The sequence below is a fragment of the Chrysemys picta genome, chromosome 2 (genome assembly GCF_011386835.1).
Source record: "Chrysemys picta bellii isolate R12L10 chromosome 2, ASM1138683v2, whole genome shotgun sequence".
Classification (NCBI taxonomy): Eukaryota; Metazoa; Chordata; order Testudines; family Emydidae; genus Chrysemys; species Chrysemys picta.
In genome coordinates this window covers 246,284,303-246,301,754 of record NC_088792.1, presented here as the reverse complement: position 1 = coordinate 246,301,754, position 17,452 = coordinate 246,284,303, and positions in this window count along the sequence as shown.

Sequence of the window (17,452 nt, the reverse complement as noted above, 5' to 3'; positions counted from 1 at the left end):
CGCTTGGAGGGATGCACACGAAATCAGCTTCCCCTCCTCCACCAGAGCGGAGAATTCTGATTGCGATTCCTGAGGAAGGAGTTCAGCGAACTTGGACAAAGCTGAGCACATGTTATGGCCATACCAGCTAACTATAGACTGCTGATTGGCTATGTGCAGCTGCAGTCCCCCCGTTGAGTAGAACTTCCTACCAAAGAGGTCTAGCTTCTTGGCCTCCCTGTTCTTTGGCGTAGACCCTTGAAACCCCTGATGTTCCCTTTGGTTGACCGCATCCATAGCCAGAGAGTCCGGGGGAGGGTGAGCATACAGGTGCTCATGGCCCTTGGAAGGCATGAAGTAGCGCCTCTCCGTCTTTTTGCCCGTAGGGGCCAGAGAGGCTGGGGTCTGCCATAAGGTGCGGGACATGTCGGCTACTGTTTTAATCAGTGGTAGGGTGACCCTAGACGGGCCCGAGGGAGCCAGGATGTCCACTACAGGGTCCACATCCACCTCTACCTCCTCAGCCTGAATAGCCAGGCTCTGGGCGGCTCGTTTGAGCAGTTGTTGGAGCACCCGGTTATCCTCCAGAGCCGGTGGCACAGAAGTCCCTGCGACTGCTTCGTCCAGCGAGGAAGAGGAGGAAATCACTTGCAGGGGACGTTCCTCACTACCCTCAGCTCCTGCCGGGTCCTGCGGCACACGGTGCTTGGGTTGCGTAGCCGGTGCGGATGTAGGAGGCAGCACCGCGACCAGTACCGGGGTCGATGCCGAACAACAAGGCATGCTGAGCGGTGCCTGCGGCGTCAAGGACATGGCCCCCATCGGTGCTGGTGTCTGATGGGGTGGTGCCGGATCCTGTTGAGAAGAAGGCACGCTCCTCTCAGCCGGCAGTGCCGCTGGTGGAGGCATTTGTGCCAGAGCCACCGACATCGAGGATACCGACGCGGACCTGGAGCGTGGGCAATGCACCTGACCCTGGGCCTGATGGTAAACCCAGAGGGTCCAGAACGACCACTGGGAGGATGGTTGCCATTGCTGTTGCCAAGGCACAGGGTAAGTTCGCTGACTTCTTTGTGAAGCCGACCTCCTGCTCCTTGATCTATTGGACCAGTAGGATTCCTCCTCGGATTCCGAGGTTTCCGAGTACAAAGACCAAGAAGGGGCAGTACCCACTGTCGCCGACGAGTGGTACCACGAGTCCCTGGGAATGGGGCGGTCATTCTCTCTGTGCCGGTGCCGCCGGAGCGGCGCAGGGCGGGGACGGAGGCGTCATTATAGCTGGCTTGCCCCTCGATTGGATCGGGGGTTCCGCAGTCCCTGGTGGCTCTTCCCTCCGGCGCAGGGAGGCCGGTACGGGGAGGCTTAACAGGTCTGAGGCCGCCTCGAATGCCTCCGGCATCGATGGGAGGTGCACATCCTCGTGGAGGTCTGGGGACCTAGACCGGTCCGGACTCGACTGTACCCCCACAGGGGCAGGAGTCAACAGAACTTTGGGAGGTGGCACCTGAGGTGCGGCTTGTCCCACCATACTTGTGGACGCCGCCGGCCTTTTAGGGTCCTGGTGGGCTGATCAGCCCCTCACCAGCCTCTTCTTTTTCACGGGCACCGGAGACGGTGATCGGTGCCGCATGGAGGCCGATTTCCTATGTCCCGATTCTCTCCGGTGCCTGGACTTAGAGTTCTTAGATTGGGCCTCCTCTCTAGCTAACGGTGCCAGAGTGCTGCGCACCGAGGATGAGGACTGGGCGCCAGGTCGGCAGGCTCGGGGTCCGAGTGTGGCCATAAGGCCACCTCCATCAAGAGCACTCTAGGTCTTTGTTCTCTGTCCTTGAGAGTCCTGGAACGGAACCCCTTGCAGATGCGGCACCAGTCTCTTTGGTGGCTCTCTACGAGGCGCCTCAAGCAGGAAGAGTGCGGGTCACTCTTTGGCATAAACTTCCCGCAGTCTGCACAGAGTTTAAACCCTGGGGATCTGGGCACGCCCCAGGAAGGGGCAAGGGTTAGGTTGGGGGGGATCCCCCAACTACTACTCACTTACAACTAATGCTAACTCTAAAACTATGAGGAAAAAAGATAACTATATACATGAACAGAAACACTGCTAGGTTTGCTGCAAGAGTGAGCAAAGTTCCAGCTAGCCATCACTGGCGGTAAGAAGGAACTGAGGGGGTGGAGGGTCGGCTGGCCCCTATATAGGGCGCCATGGTGGTGCCACTCCAGGGGGTGCCCGGGCCGACCTTACAGATGCTGCTAAGGGAAAATCATCTGGCTGGCATGCACGCGGTGCGCACACACCTGCTTGAAATGGACATGAACAAAATGCTTTCCAGAGAAGTCTGGACAGTGGCCAAACCAGTTCCTTAGAGTCAAAGGGTGAGCCGGTGTAAACAAGCCTGATGGACCATTACCTGCTAAGTGGCCATTCTTTGGCAGGAAAGGGAGCAGGGCAAAAATATACATTTTAGCAAAGAAACAGCATGGTGTTTTCTTCCACACAGACTGCCTGTCACCTTGCTCCCACCTGGAAATGCTTCTCAAAGCAGGACCAGGACTATAAGAAAGAAGGGGCAGACACCCCAAGACACTCCTCTCTCTCCCACTGTCCATTGCATTCACTGCATCTGTAGAGACAAAGGAAGCAGCTGTTGGACTCTGGGGGAGGGGTCTGACTGTAGAAGAAAGAGAGCGCCTGAGACATGAGGCCTGGTATAAGAGGACTGGTGTAAGGCCTAAGGCCTGAACTAAAATCAGGCCCTGCTGAGATAAAGCAAAGTTAGCAAGAGTCAAGCTATGAGCAAAAGTCAGGCCCTGTTACAAAACATGCCTACTTGCAAGTTCACAGAATCTGGCAAAAACAGGGCTGTTATTGCAAAAACACTAACACTTCTAAGAAATGCTTTGCACTGTCCCTTCATAAACACATTCCAGAAAGCTGGTGCCAGAACACCCTGATGCCAAGATATGATGTAAACACAGTGCCCAGTGATGGTACAAAGACACATTGACCTCTCTTAAAGATAAGGTCAGGATGACGGGGTGATGGATAGAGATATTTTGATTGAACCAACATATATAAGGTAAAAGGTGGTAACTAACCACATCAGAGGGGCAGTATGTAACTTTTGGGTATCAGTGTATAAAAGAGGGGGCCACAGCAGCACTGTCTTTGTCAGCCGAGGGTGGAACAGAGAGTCCTGCTGTTCACTGAGCTGAGTCAATTGTCACAGGCATACATGTGCTAGTATAACTGTAGACATTGATCTGGGGAGCTAGGACCGTGCTGGGGAACTAGCAATAAACCTGACCGAGTGCTTTCGTCACTGAACAGAGTCTGTGGTCTTCTACGGCAGTTTGATAAAGGTCCGCTGTGTGATCGAGGTCAGTTATCTGCGCAGAGCCGGCACAACACACATCGAGAACAGACATGCAGCCAACAACTGACAACTGTGGGTTTTTTCTGTTTTGTGGGGATTTTTTGTTTTTTCTCCTGTTCAGTTTGTAGAGGCTGGTAGAGGGCAATGTGCTGTGAGAGAAGCAGAGCCCTGATTAGGGGATGGGGCTTCCCTGATTAGGGGTCCTATAAAGGCAGCCAAACAGTCAGCCAGCAGCACAAGAGCCAGCAAACAGAGCTATAAACAGGGGCGTTTGAATGGGAATTCTATTGGAAGAGTTGGGGGGTGGGGTATTCTGGTTTTGCTTTGATGTTTGTTTGGGGTTTTCGTTTTGTTTTGTTTCCTTGACAGGACTTTCGGTGGGAAGGCTATGACAGACACAGAGGCAGTGACCCAAGTAATGGAAGAGACAATGAAGATGTCCAGGTGTGGAAACTGTAGGATGGACATGATCCTGAAGCAGGTACCTGAAAAGAGCTTCATTTGTATGAAGTGCCGCCTGATAGAGCTGATTGAAGAGAAGATCTGAGCTTTGGAGATGCAGGTGGAAACTATGGTTGAGTTTCAAAGGGGATTCGAGCAGATGATAGAGGGAAGGCAAGAGGAGGCTGAAGGGAAAAGTCAAGACTTGCAGATGCAAGCTGGACTGAAGAACTCGGATGGGAGACTGCTGGGTGAGGAAAGTGGCCAGTGAAAACATGTGACTACAGGAACCAGGCAGAGGAAAAGACTGGGTAGTGAAGGAGAAATAAAGCTCAGGAACAGGTTTGCTGAGTTGGTGAATGAAGAAAGGTCACAGCAGGCAGTAAAATTGAAGGTGGGAGGAGGAAGAAGAGAGGCTATCCCTATCAGAAGAGGGGAAGAGTCAAGGGAGATACCAAGAATTCAGAGCCCCAGGAGGATATAGGATGTCTTGCAGAAGATTGCAAGGGAGATTAAAGGACAAGATGACTTGCAGCCAAAAAGAACAGGAGGAAGGCTGGAGAATCACACCATCACCAGGAAAAGGCAGGTCTACATGATTGATTGTCTTAGCAGGGAGTCCCCAGACCCAGGCCTGTCACCAGAGTTGATCCTGAGAACAGAAGGGTGTGCTGTCTGCTGGGAGCTAAGATATGGGATGTGCACCTGAGGCTGAAGAGGATCCTAATGGGAGCAGAAAATAATTCACTGATTGTCCTTCATGTTGAAACAAATGATATAGCTAGATTCTTGCTGGAACGTATCAAGGGAGACTATGTCAATCTGGGAAAGATGCTTAAGGAAATGGAGGCTCAGATGTTCTTCAGTGGGATTCTACCTGCCCCTAGTGGAGGAGAACGAAGGTGAGATAAGATTATGATGATCAACAGATGGCTCAGGCAGAAGTGCTCTAAGGAGGGCTTTGGGATATTTGATCACCGGGAAGCATTCATGAACAGAGGACTGTTCTCATGGGATGGACTATACCTAAGTAGGGAGGGAAATTGAATTCTAGGATGGAGGTTGGCACAACTGATTGAAAGAGCTTTAAAGTAGAAACTCAGGGGAGATGGTTGGGAGATGTAATCTCTATGCCTGATTCTAACACTGAAAGGGAGGAAAATCAAATAAGAAAGGATACAGCAATGGAGAAATGAACAGCAGTGGGTAGGAGAATGGACATTAAGAGGAAAGATAGTGCCGATACCAAGGAAGCTAACAGTCAGGAAGGCGATACTGGCAGTAGAATGACTGTACTGAATTGGGTGAGGAATGTGGAGGAAACCAAGCAGCACCAATTAAGATGTTTATACATCAATGCAAGGAACCTGGGTAACAAAATGGAGGAACTAGAACTACTGGCGCAGAAAGTGAAATCAGATATTATAGAGATAACAGAAACATGGTGGAATAGTAGTTATAACTGGAGTACAGGGACTGAAGTGTATGTGTTCAGGAAATACAGAAATAACAGCAAAGGTGGTGGAGTAGCATTGTATATTAATTATGAGGTAGACTGTAAAGAAATTAGAAGTGATGGAATGGATATGACAGAGTCTGTTTGGGCCAAAATCAGTTTGGGGAAGAAAGCTAGTAGAGGTTCCCCTGGGCTAGTGCTTGGGTATGCTACAAACCCCCCAGGATCCAATTTGGCTATGGAGAGAAACCTCTTTAATGTTTTTAATTAAATATATACTACTGGGAATTTTGCGATTATGGGAGATTTTAACTTCCCAGATATAGACTGGACAACTCAAGTGCTACTAATAATAGTAGGGCTCAAATTTTCCTGGATGTGATAGCTGACAGAGTTCTTCACCAGATAGTCACTGAACCAACAAGAGGTGATGCCATTTTAGATTTGGTATTGGTGAGTAGTGAGGACCTCATCGAAGAACTGGTTGTAGGGGACAACCTTGGTTTGAGTGATCATAAGCTAATTTGATTTAAACTAAATGGAAGGATAAACAAAAATAGGTCTGCAACTAGGATCCTTGATTTCAAAAGGGCTAACATTAAAAATTAAGGGAATTAGGGAAATGGACTGAAGAACTCAAGGATCTGAATGTGGAGGAGGGTTGGAATTACTTTAAGTCAAAGTTGCAGAAGCTAGCTGAAGCCTGCATCCCAAGCAAGAGGGGGGAAATCGTAGGGAAGGGTTGCAGATTACGCTGGATGAGCAAGCATCTCAAACCAGTTATTAAGAGAAAGCAGGAAGCCTACAAGAAATGGAAGATGGGATGGATCAGCAAGGAAAGCTACTTCTTAGAGATCAGAAAGTGTAGGAATAAATTGAGAACTGCCAAAAGCCAAGCAGAGTTGGACCTTTCAAAGGGAATTAAAACCAACAGAAAAAGCTTCTATAGACATATAAATAAAAAGAAAACAAGGGAAAAAAAGTGGTACTGCTAGCCACTGAAGATGAGATGGAGATTAAAGATTATCTAAGCATGGCCCACCACCTAAACAAATATTTTGCCTTAGTTTTGAACGAGGCTAATGAAGAGCTTAGCGGTAGTGGCAGGGCGGCTAATGGGAATGAGGATATGGAGATAGAAATTACCACATCCAAGGTGGAAGTCAAACTCAAACAGCCACTGGGAACCAGCACATGAAATTGCAAACCCAATAGCAAGGATTTTTAAATATGTAATCTGTAATGAATCTGTAAACAAGGGGGTTGGTACCATATGACTGCAGAATTGCAAATACAGTTCCTATTTTGAAGAAGGGGGTGGGGGAAGTGATCCAGGAAACTACAGACCTGTTAGTTTGATCTCAATTGTATGCAAGATCTTGGAACAAATTTTGAAAGGGAAAGTAGTTAAGGACATAGAGGTGAATGGAAATTGGGATAAAAATACAACATGGTTTTACAAAAGGTAGATAGTGCTAGACCAACCTGATCTCCTTCTTTGAGAAGACAACTGATTTTTTAGACAAAGGAAATGCAGTAGATTTAATCTACCTGGATATCAGTAATGCATTTGGTATAGTTCCACATGGGAAATTATTAGTTAAATTGGAGAAGATGGGGATTAATATTAGACTTGAAAGGTGGATAAGGAACTGGTTAAAGAGGTGACTACAACGGGTCATTCTGAAAGGTGAAATGTCAAGCTAGAGGGAGGTTACTAGTAGAGCACCTCAGGGATTGGTCTTGGGACCAATCTTATTTACCATTTTTATAACTGACCTTGGCACAAAAAGTGAGAGTGTGCTAATAAAATTTGTGGATGGCACAAAATTTGGAGGTATTGCCAATACGGAGGAGGACTAGAGTATCATACAAGATGATCTGGAGAACCTTGTAAACTAGAGTAATAAAAATGGGACTAACAACAAGAATTTTTGCTATAAGCACAGTACCTATCAGTTGGAAGTGACAGAGGAGGAGAAAGACCTTGGTGTATTAGTTGATCACAGGATGACTATGTCACCAATGTGATGCAGCTATGAAAAAGGTTAATGCAGTTCTAGGATACATCAGGAGAGGTATTTCCAGTAGAAATAGGGAAGTGTAATACCATCAGACAAGGCACCGGTGAGACCTCATCTGGAATACTGTGTGCAATTCTGGTGTTCTATGTTTAAGAAAGATGAATTCAAACTGGAACAGAGGCAGAGAAGGGCTACTAGGATGATCCAAGGAATGGAAAACCTACCTTGTGAGAGGAGACTCAAAGAGCTTGGCTTGTTTAGCCTAACCAAAAAAAGGCTGAGGGGAGATATGATTGCTCTCTATAAATACATCAGAGGGATACCATGGAGGGAGAGGAGTTAAGCGCCAATGTGGACAGAAGAACAAATGGCTATAAACCGGCCATCTACATGTTTAGGCTTGAAATAAGATGAAGGTTTCTAACCATCAGAGGAGTGAAGTTCTGGAGCAGCCTTTCAAGGGGAGCAGTGGGGGGCAAAAAACCTAACTGGCTTCAAGTCTGAGCTTGATAAGTTTATGGAGGGGATGATATGATGGGACTGCCTATGAAGGCATGTAGCTGATCTGCGTCTGCTATTAGCAAATATCTCCAATGGCTGGTGATGGGTCACTAGATGGAGAGGGCTCTGGGTTACTGCAGATAATTCTTTCCCAGGTGTCTGGCTGGTGGGTCTTGCCCACACGCTCAGGGTCTAACTGAGCACCATATTTGGGGTCAAGAAGGAATTTTCCCCTGGGTCAGATTGGGAGAGACCCTGGGAGTTTTTTCCCTTCCTCTGCAGCATGAGGCATGGGTCACTTTCAGGTTTAATCTAGTGTAAATGGTGGATTCTCTGTAACTTGAAGTCTTTAAACCATGATTTGAGGACTTCAGTAATTCAGCCAGAGGTTAGGGGTCTCTTACAGGAGTGGGTGGGGAAGGTTCTGTGGACTGCAATGTGCAGGAGGTCAGACCAGATGATCATGCTGGTCCCTTCTGACCTTAAAGTCTATGAGGCACATAGACTCAAACCCCCCCCCCCCCCCCCCCCCCCCCCCCCCCCCACACACACACACACACACTTACAACATCTCACTCCGATGAGGAGGACAAAGAAAAAGACTAAAAAGGATAAGTTCTGCAAGATCCTGCAAACCAGTGCTACACTGGACTCAGTGGGAAACAATGTAAGTTGGGAAGGCAGCAGCCTGCATGCAACATCTCACCAGCTTGAAACAGCCAAAATAACAGATCCTGAAAAAAGGGTCAGATATTGTATTAAAATGTTGTACTCTAACACTTTTCCTAGTAATAACACCAAACACAGGGGTTAATCCTGCCATCGCCACAGGCCCAAAAATGCCACTGACATCAATGGGAGTATTGTGTGAAGAGGGTTTGCAGAATCAGGCTCAGAGGCAGTAGCTGTTCTTCCAAACAGTAATGTCTGAGCCAAGTAATAACTATTTTAAAACATCAAAACTGGACCAGTCCCCACACAGAAATCTTTTAACACCTTGACCTCTCCCACTAAATAGTCACTGTAATGTAAGTACTGAATGTAAAAACTTCTACAGTAATAGTGAAAACAGGGTCTTCAATTCAATATATATCAAATGGACAAAATTCTTCTAATTTCAACACAGGGCAGAAGGTATATTTGAATCTGCAGCAACGCCAAATGGTAATTTTGGCCTCAAATCTTTGAGACGAGGTGGATCTATTAGGGGTAATAGCAGCATATGCTACTTTCTGAGTCAGTTTGTGTTATGTCATGGGAAGCATCACCAATTAGTAATTGAGAGCATTTACACATCAGCTAAATTACTAAGATGGGTCCATAAAATATAAAGTAGTTTGACTCATAAGGTAGATGCAGTACTTTAAATAGATGTGAAATTCAACACAAATAAACAAAACAATGAAAATAAAACCTTAAGAAACAAATCAGTGTGGTAAATGGTTTTTCCCCCCTTTAAATATGTCAAAGCACCATGTATCCTGATAGCCTCCCTTTAACTGGCTTAGCCTGGGAGAATTAAAGGAGACATTTGGCCTTCATGGGTCTGTGTCAGAACTTGCATGTCCTGAGGAGAAAAGTAGCTGTTTGAAAAGCTGTAAAGCAGCGATGAACAGGCAAAGATTTGGAATGTCTGAGTTAAATTTTATGGAACAGATGTTGTATCCCAGAGTTCCATAGCTGCCGCAGGCTTTGTCTGGTGTCAGCCCTTTGGTAAATGGGTTTTCATAATGGATTTAGTTGTTAATTCACACATAAAAAAATCTATGTTAAAATAATGATAAGGGACTGTCTTAAATATACAAGAGCCAAGGAATTCAGGCTAAAGGACCGAACTTGACTTTGCCCTAAATTTACCTGATACTTCCTAAGTGTTGCAGAATATCTAGTACTGGGTGGTGTTACATATTGTGGGATAAATAATGACTGTTTTGTGTTGGAACATAGTCACACAAATTTAAGGTTATTAGTGCTAATGGTACTGCAGTTGTGTATCTAAATCTCCAGGCAGCACATGGAAAGCATACCCTAATGTCAGCTATAGAACCTTGGCAAAGAGCAGCATAACGCAACACATCCATGAGCAACATCACTTTTTGAAAAGGGTAAATAGGCAATCATTTCCAAAAATGAGTGACAGGTGCCATTTCAGCCTTAGTTCTGAATTTCCTGAACACTGGTGGTTTAAGATAAATTGTCCAGAATCATAGCAGTTAGAGATGGAAAAGACCTATTAAATCTCTATCCTTTTACAATATTCCAACATTGTTCTCCTGGGTGTGTATATCTTCCTCCCTCCCTTTACTAGGGGACAGGGCAGAGACCGTATCTGAATGTTAATGGCCACCATAGGATATATTGCTCACAGCTGCTGCCAGGCTGTTATTATTTATTTACTATATATGTCTCCCAAAAGCGTGGTAGGCATCGAAGAGCCCATATGCGATGACATTGTTTCTATCCTGAAATGTATCCAAGCAAATGTGAGATACCATGCACTGAGCAATGGTAACAAACGACGGGGGAATAGGGTGAGAAGGAAGGATAAGGGTTAGAGTAATACGCTCAAGTGGTAACTCAGTAATGACGTGCACAGCTTGATGGGCCCAGTCAAAAACCATTTTTATGATCAATGGTCTCATTTCGTGTAAGTGACCCAGCATACATGCTAAACAAATACTGTAATCGTACGCTTTGGAGCCCCCATTGCTTAAAACAAAATATGGCTAGAGAAACAGCCTGCACTGAATGCTTGTTTTTATTCTAAATGTGGCTAATTGGCATTAATAGCATTGCTGTCACTGGAAGTATGAAGCCTGCTGTGTCTCCTAGGGATTCCAGCTAACAGAGGGAGTTTGGCATTGATATAGATCTCAATGCTAAGCCAAAGCCTCTAATGGTAGATCTGGGCACTACTGCTCACAGAGCCGGATAGCAACAACGAATGGTATTACTACCACCAATGCTGTAGAGTCTTTTCTGGACTAGTTGGTACTAAATAGTGTCTGTTCATTTTCACCTGCGGTGCTTTACCTAATTAATTAATTTTGATATCTACAAAACATATCCAGCTTACAGCTAATGGGGAGGTCACCAGCCTGGGTGTCAGGACTAACATTCACATAGATAAGGGATTGCCACATTGGGTTTCTATGTAACACTTCTTTCTGATGTCAGTGGGGATTGAGGGCCTTTAAGGGACTGGGCCCATAAATCACCCAGTTAAGGAACACCAACAGAGCTATGTAACTGATAAATAACAACACTCCCCAAATTAATGACTTTGACAGGTAAATCCCTAGTGATCTCTCACATGATTCTAGCTCTGATTAACTGATGACCATCTGTTTTTCTGGATTGGCTTTATATCTCCCACAAGCCCTACTCTCACCTACTTTTTCTCTGACATTTTCTGCACCTTGTACACTGCCCTCCACTGCCTGGGTGCATGCCATGAATGGTTCAGTCGTTATTCCCTGCTGTTGTCCAAGATGGCATTTGAAAGGTAATATTGAAAGAGAAATGGCTCTGGTCTAGGGGCTGAATGATAGACATATCCTACTTCTTCTTTAGATGATGCTTGTAATGGGTGTCAATAAGAAGTGTGTGGCAGCTTGGAAGATGCACTATTTCTGCTGCCTCTGAAGGTACAGTAAAGAAGGTACTGTGTGACTGAAATGAGGAGGCTGTGAGTTCAGTTAAACACCTGTTTAATGCTTCTGTTGATGAAAGATCTTATGAACATGTCATTTGTCTAAAAAAAGTAACCAGGTCCGGAAAAAACTATCTCCTTTTTTATTGCAATGAAGCACTTTATAAGCTGTTTAAGAGCATATTATTAGGATCAATGGATGTGTCAGGGAATTTTGCTCATATCAGTCAGACTATATATATAAAATATAAAATAGCCCACATGCCTTGCAAGGGATTAGCAATGGCAACCTATTTTGGCAGGCACAGGTCACATATTATATATACGTCTTTATTTATTATATACCATGTCATGCAAAGTAGAAGCCTCTTTAGAAGCCAATGCTGGGTGCCATTTAAATGTACTCCTTTAATAGGAGTACATTCACTTGCATGGGGCTGGATGGTATGCCCATGAAAATGGTATGTAGAGAGATCTATTAGCTTTTATAGCTGTGCTGCATTTCTCGTTGGTATTCAGGTTTTCTCATTCTGCTCAACTTTCTTCTTCTCAAAAATCTTTTTGTTTAAAAGACAGATTAGATCAGGAATAGGCAACCTATGGCACGCGATCTGATTTTCAGTGGCGCTAACAATGCCCGGGTCCTGGCCACCGGTCCAGGGGGCTCTGCATTTTAATTTAATTTTAAATGAAGTTTCTTAAACATTTTAAAAACCTTATTTACTTTACATACAACAATAGTTTAGTTATATATTATAGACTTATAGAAAGAGACCTTCTAAAAACATTAAAATGTATTTCCGGCACGCGAAACCTTAAATTAGAGTGAATAAATGAAGACTCGGCACACCACTTCTGAAAGGTTGCCAACCCCTGAATTAGATTGATAAAATTATGGGTAAGATGTGATGCATAGTGTTCCCCTCTACCCCCACCCCTTGCTCCCATTGTCACATAGCTACTGGATTCGTGCACGCATGCACAGCAGCAAAATATTTTACAATCCAGCTGATACGAGGATGCATTCAAAATCTGGCCATATAGTTTATTTTCTCATTTGGATTTCGCTAATATGATTATCATACAATGAGCATGAACAGTTATCATCAGATCTAAGCGTGGATTCCACTACAGAAAATAACATGAAAATGATCTTGAATTTGGGATAACAAATATAATATCCCAAGAACCTTTTCAGAGCAAGAAATTTTTTTTTCTTGTCAGCATTGTTCTCAGTTGATTTATTTCCCAAATGACCCTCCTTTTAGAGGTAGACTAACGGGGGAGGCAGTAGACGTGGTATATCTTGACTTTAGTAAGGCTTTTGATACTGTCTTGCATGACCTTCTCATAAACAAACTAGGGAAATACAACCTAGATGGAGCTATTACAAGATGGGTGCATACCTAGTTGGAAAACCAGTCCCAGAGAGTAGTTATCAGTGGTTCACAGTAATGCTGGAAGGGCATAATGAGTGGGGTATCACAGGAGTCAGTTCTGGGTCCAGTTCTGTTCAATATCTTCATCAATGATTTAGATAATGGCATAGAGAGTAGACTTATAAAGTTTGCAGACGACACCAAGCTGGGAGGGGTTGCAAGTGCTTTGGAAGACAGGATTAAAATTCAAAATGATCTGGAAAAGCTGGAGAAATGGTCTGAAGTAAGTAGGATGAAATTCAATAAGGACAAATACAAAGTACCCCACTTAGGAAGGAACAATCAGTTGCACACATACAAAATGGAAAATGACTGCCTAGGAAGGAGTACTGCAGAAACAGATCTGGGAGTCATAGTGGATCACAAGCTAAATATGAGTCAACAGTGGAAGGATGTTGCCAAAAAAGCAAACATCATTCTGGGATATATTAGCAGGAGTATTGTGAGCAAGACACAAGAAGTAATTCTTCCACTCTACTCCGCACTGATTAGGCCTCAATTGGAGAACTGTGTCCAGTTCTGGGCGCCACTTTTCGGAAAGATGTGGACAAACTGGGGAAAGTCCAGAGGAGAGCAACAAAAATTATTGAAGGTCTAGAAAACATGATCTATGAGGGAAGATTGAAAAAATTGGTTTGTTTAGTCTGGAGAAGAGAAGACTGAAAGGGGACTTGATAACAGTTTTCAAGTATATAAAAGGTTGTTACAAGGAGGAGGGAGAAAAATTGTTCTTCTTAACCTCTGAGGATAGGACAAGAAGCAATGGGCTTAAATTGCAGCAAGGGTGGTTTAGGTTGGACATTAGAAAAAACTTCCTAACTGCCAGAGTGGTTAAGCATTGGAATAAATTGCCTAGGGAGGTGGTGGAATCTCCATCATTGGGGATTTTTAAGAGCAGGTTGAACAAACACCTGTCAGGGATAGTCTAGATAATACTTAGTCCCTCCTTGAGTGCAGGGGACTGGACTAGATGACCTCTCGAGGTCCCTTCTAATTCTATGATTCTATGACCTATTTAATCAAGGATATTGCATATAGAGAACAAGCAAAAATAGGGAGATAAAAGGAAGTATCAGGAATTTAAGCAAAGTGACTGATCACAGGGGAAATTAACTTTAGAACAAAAAAGCTGAGACTGTCTGTTACAGTTAGTTTATATTAGAGAAGATGTCAATAAAGTGACCATTAAACTGTTGGATAGGGAATTTCACAATGTTATTTTTAGTTTCTTTCTGAGAAACACCACACATTCCTCTTCATTGGTGAAATGTAATGGCCTGTGTTATACAGGAGGTATACTAGATGATCTAATGGTCCCTTCTGGCCTTAGACTCTATGACTCATTGAAGGCAGGCAAGTCACAAAAAGCAATGACTAGTGAACACAGGGTAAGTGCCTCCCAGCTCCTGGGGGAGAAAAAAAGGAAGGTTCTGATCCAATCCATAACCCAGAAGAAGAGTCTCCAGAGTGATTGGATGCTGGCTGGTGTGTGTATATATGTGAGGAGGAAAGATAGAGAGTGACAGAGAGGAAAGTGATGGCCGATGGGTAGGTGGAATTGTAAGGTCTTTTTGTTTTCTATGTGCTGCATCTTTACATTTCTAAAAACTCTTCCCATTTGTAGATTTCAACAGCCATTTTGTTCTCAAAGCTGATGGAGCCTACAGAGGGGCAGTATTCCCAACCCCCTGTAGTCACAATTCACAAGTCAAGCCTCAAACAATCATGAATTAAAAATCATAAGGGTTATTTTAAACTAAACATTAGATTCTTTTTATTTACCTATTGATCTTTTTGGGTACCTCTACACTACCCACCGGATCGGCGGGTAGCGATCGATCTATCAGGGATCGATTTATCACGTGTAGTGTAGATGCGATAAATCGATCCCCAATCGCTCTCCCGTCCACTGCTGAACTCCAGCTCGGCGAGAGGCGGAAGCAAAGTCGACGGGGGAGCTGCAGCAATCAACCCCGCACCATGAGGACGCGAGGTAAGTCGAACTAAGATATGTCGACTTCAGCTACACTATTCTCGTAGCTGAAGTTGCGTATCTTAGGTCGATTCCCCTCCTCCCCCCAGTGTAGACCAGGCCTTAGACTTTATGGTCCACTTAGGTCAACTTTTTTAGTTTTTCTCTGCAGTTGTGAAGGACTGAAACATTTTTTTTTTCTAAAGGAAAGCTAAGATTCTCACCTAATCACAGGATGCCAGGAGCTGAGGCTTTAAGAAAAACATCAGATATTGTGAGACTCATAGTAAAATTGCAAGATTTGCCAAAACTGTCGAGCACACACACTGTGCTCTCTCATGGTGGTTTTACTTTTACTTTTTCTTGCTTGTTTTTTTTTTCATTAATCTAAAATAAACTAAATAAAGGCATATGTTTTTCCTTGTGTGTTTGTGAGCATCACATATTAAAGAAAGTAAGTAGGGACCTGCTGGCTGGCTGATGGTGTTTGTCTGAGTAAGAGTTGGCTGGCTGGAGTATTGGACTGTGAATATAGTGCAGGTGCACTCCTTTGGTTGCTGGTTCAAGTTCAGCAAAGGTTGGAAGTGACACAGTTATTACTATCTGACAGATGTTCAGGAGCCATCTCAAAAGACCATCTACAACTGACACTAACCAGTAATCTCAACAAAGGCCTAGTACTAAACTGGCCTGGAGACTGCACTCCTTCCATCATCCAAGGTAGTAGTCCTATTCTGATCTCACTAACTCAGATATCAGTCAAAACTCAAAATAGCACAAACCACTGAGAGAGCAAAATCAGGCCTCAAGCCTTCATAAATCTGTTTTCTGAACCTTTAATGAATAACATATTCACCCTCCCCCAAAATTTATCAATCATACAAGAACTTTTACCAGGTCATAACAGATAACTGTGGAAAGAAGATTGACTGGCAGCACTCTATTTGGCAGGTGATGGGATTTGAGTCTAGGGGTACGTCTATACCCAGCCGCTAGTTCGGCGGCTGGCAATCGAACTTCTGGGTTCGACTTATCGCGTCTTGTCTGGACGCGATAAGTCGAACCCGGAAGTGCTCGCCGTCGACTGCGGTACTCCAGCTAGACAAGGGCTAGGTCTACACTACCCACCTGAATCGGCTGGTAGAAATCGACCTCTCGGGGATCGATTTATCCCCGAATCGACAATTGATCCCCAAATCGACGCTCTTACTCCACCAGCGGAGGTGGGAGTAAGCGCCGTCGACAGGAAGCCGCAGAGGTCGATTTTGCCGCCGTCCTCACAGCGGGGTAAGTCGGCTGCGATACGTCGAATTCAGCTACGCTATTCACGTAGCTGAATTTGCGTATCTTAAATCGACTCCCCCCTGTAGTGTAGATGTAGCCAAGAGGAGTACCGCGGAGTCGACGGGGGAGCCTGCCTGCCGCGTGTGGACCGAGGTAAGATCGAACTAAGGTACTTCGAACTTCAGCTACGTTATTCACGTAGCTGAAGTTGCGTACCTTAGTTAGATTTGGGGGGTTAGTGTAGACCAAGTCTAGGATTCAGCTTGAGTCAGTATGGGGGAGTCTTTAAGAGTCCCAGCTTGCTAAAGACTTGGTTTTGTTTCAAATTGTAATACAGCACTGCACCCTGAGTGCAGCAGGAGCTTCAAGTATAAACAGGTCGCCAAGCAGATCAAGGAGCTGCAGAAGTGGTCCCTGATGGACAACACTTATGACAGCATTAATACAGCAGCCACTTCAGCAGTTTTTGAGTTGGAACTAGACACACAACACTCAACTGTCTGAGTAGATCCAGCACGATACTTCAGTTTTTAAAAAGGAAATTAGAGAAAAACAGACATTTCATAGCATCTGCACATCATGCTGGCCAAATCTGCCATAGAGACCAAGATTCAGTATCAGGGAGGGAATTCCAGGGCTGTGATCTTGACAACTTTTTATTCACTGGATGCTGCAATGCCTTTTGAATTGGGGCTAGGCTGTGGTATCATTCTAACACTTGTCTTTTATTTCGAGAGTAGTCTCTAAGTACAGTCTAAGTTAAGATGATGGATTCTGGGACCACAACAGAATGTATGATTTGGTTCTTGAATCAGGATTAGGCTCCATACCTCCCCTATATTTTGCTGAACAGAATCTATTAGTGTAGCATAGCTCAGAAAAATAGCCTTTAGTAACAGGAAGAAAAATAGAGGCCAAAATATTTCCCATTTCATTCAATACTGATTTATACCTTTGAAGTCATCTACCCTTGATGTGTAAAAGTGAGTGTAAAATACTACCAGCTCAGCATGGCAGAGTGTTGCACTCACATTGCCTCGAAGTAAATGCCTTCACAAATTGAAAGTCTGTTAGCGTGAAGGGATTTTCAAAGGGATCTCAACCTTGCCTCCTTTTATACCATGCACAATGTTTGGTGTATTTTTCCTTACGTGTGCAAATGAGAGAATATATATATGCAAACTCCCTTAGCATATACAAACTGCATATAGGTTTCAGAGTGGTAGCCGTGTTAGTCTGTATCAGCAAAAGCAAGAGGAGTCCTTGTGGCACCTTAGAGACTAACACATTTATTTGGGCATAAGCTTTCGTGGACTAGAACCCACTTCAT